This window comes from Euprymna scolopes, chromosome 4, assembly GCF_053919585.1.
Source record: "Euprymna scolopes isolate OS-2025 chromosome 4, ASM5391958v1, whole genome shotgun sequence".
NCBI classification, from domain to species: domain Eukaryota; kingdom Metazoa; phylum Mollusca; class Cephalopoda; order Sepiida; family Sepiolidae; genus Euprymna; species Euprymna scolopes.
In genome coordinates, this window is record NC_136485.1 from 96,603,334 (window position 1) to 96,606,330 (window position 2,997).

Sequence of the window (2,997 nt, forward strand, 5' to 3'; positions counted from 1 at the left end):
ATCTCAAACACTTTCAATACTGTGCACTGATATTTTCTTTTTTGGAATATAAGCAAATTCATGCTTTTTTTTACAAACGCCAACAAATGTCACATTTTGTAGCAATGTACTAAAACAATTATAAAAATAGGTATCTAGGAAAAGGCCACTACATATGTTATAAATTCCAAATTTCCACAACCTGGCAAATACTGGTACACGCTAGCAAATTTAGATTTGCAATTACAGAATATGATTCTAATTTTTTCCTTTGCTCTTTATTCTAACATTACACTAAGTTTACTGTGTTATTTCGCTACAGTTGATATTGTGTAGAACAATAAGAAAATCATAGTGAACAATGCATTCAACAAAATTTCACACACATTTCTAGATACCTATATCTAATAAGTTCAAAAGAAAGGACACACTTAGGGAGGTATTTTGGTGGTCAAGTCACTAAATAGAGATTAGCTGGTTTCCCGGCATAGCCCAGGATGTAATAAAGATTGACTGAAATACATGTTCTAGCTGGTTTCTAGGCGTTGCCAGGGATGTAATATAGACACATTATGTTGTATATTACCTGTTCTCTTCTCCCTAAGGTAAAACAATTTCATATACATGCTGTAAATTACCTACGCTAGGGATAAAACATGAACAATACCAGTCCTAGGGTAGATAAAACAAATAATACATAGAGATGAAAGATTCCTCTCCCCTAAGAATAAAACATATATTCAATATCTGCTTTTGTTTTTTCATTGTTTATACGGTCCCGAGCAACGCCGGGTAGCCCTGCTAGTCTTCTATCTTCTATATATATAAACTAGCAGGGCTACCCGGCGTTGCTCGGGACCGTATAAACAATGAAAAAACAAAAGCAGATATTGAACATATGTTTGATTCTTAGGGGAGAGGAATCTTTCATCTCTATGTATTATTTGTTTTATCTACCCTAGGACTGATATTGTTCATGTTTTATCCCTAGCATAGGTAATTTACAGCATGTATATGAAATTGTTTTACCTTAGGGAGAAGAGAACAGGTAATATACAACATAATGTGTCTATATTACATCCCTGGCAACGCCTAGAAACCAGCTAGAACATGTATTTCAGTCAATCTTTATTATATCCTGGGCTATGCCGGGAAACCAGCTAATCTCTTTTTAGTGACTTGACCACCAAAATACCTCCCTAAGTGTGTCCTTTCTTTTGAACTTATTAGATATAGGTATCTAGAAATGTGTGTGAAATTTTGTTGAATGCATTGTTCACTATGATTTTCTTATTGTTCTACACAATATCAACTGTAGCGAAATAACACAGTAAACTTAGTGTAGTGTTAGAATAAAGAGCAAAGGAAAAAATTAGAATCATATTTTGTAATTGCAAATCTAAATTTGCTAGCATGTACCAGTATTTGCCAGGTTGTGGAAATTTGGAACTTATAACATATGTAGTGGCCTTTTCCTAGATACCTATTGCTAAAAATTATACTTTCATTTTGTTAGAAAAATCTCTCTTCAGATGCCCTGCATCATTCAAAATAAAAACAAATATTTTTATAATTGTTTCAGTATATTGCTACACAATGTGAAAGTTTTTAACGTTTGTAAAAAAAATCATGAATGTGCTTATATTCCAAAAAAGAAAATATCAGTGCACAGTATTGAAAGTGTTTGAGATTCAAAAGTCTGTAACATTTCTACTAACTTCATAAGATGTCATGTGAGAAACTGAATTGAATATCAAGACATTATCTGAAGCGTTTTTATTTTGGTGTAACATATGTGTTTACAGTGAACCTTAACTTTTAATAAACAGATTGGTATGCAATGACATAGGCTAAGAATCTTTAAAATATATATAAATTGGAAAAATGTGTGAACAAATGAAAAAAAAATGATCCGCTCCACTTGATGACATCAAGCACAGTAATATTTTAGTGAAGAAAATATGAAATTGATGTTCAGTGATTAGTTTGGATGAATGAGAAAATGTAATTGTTTGATGCATAAAAATAACTCAGTTGCTGTATTTGATATTAAGCAGCAAAATATAGTGATTTGAATATTTGGGAAAACATCAAACCAGATTATGTAAAAAGAAAAAAAAAAGATGAAATTAGAAAATATATATTTTATGTTTATGAGTTCTGCCAATCAAAATTTTGTGGCAGAAATTGGGTGATTACCATGCAATTTTATTTTGGTAAAATTCTTAAATTATTAGAATGTTTATTATAATTTCTAATTAGTGACTTGTTATAATCAAAATCCGCCCTAAAGAGTGTCCTTTCTTTTATTAGGTATCAGAGTAGGTATCAAGATTTCTACTTCTATACAAATGTGATATTTCAGATCTGTACATAAAAAATTTGTTGAATATATAGGTTGAGAATTGTTCTGTGTCGCTCTCTCTCACACACACACGCATTCTCACTTTTATAGATATAATAGATAGATTACTCTAGATATATTTCCATATGTCTGAATACCCTATATACAAATTTTCAAATCTGTAGATAAAAAAATTTGTTGAGTATATAGGTTGAAAATTGTTCTCTCTCTCTCACACACACATTCTCAATTTTAGAGATATAATAGATAGATTATGCTAGATATATTTCCATATGTCTGAATACCCTATATACAAATTTTCTAATCTGTAGATCAAATATTTGTTGAATATATAGGTTGAAAATTGTTCTTACTCTCTCTCTCTCTCTCTCTGGCTACCTCACACACACATTCTAACTTTTATAGATATAATAGATAGATTATGCTAGATATATTTCCATATGTGTGAATACCCTATATACAAATTTTCTAATTTGTAGATAAAAAATTTGTAGAGTGCATAGGTTGAGAATTGTTCTCTCTATCTCTCACACACACACATTCTTACTTTTAAAGATATAATAGATTATGCTAGATATATTTCGATATTTCTGAATACCCTATATATAAAAATTTGTTGAATGTATAGGTTGAGAACTGTTCTCTCTCTCTCT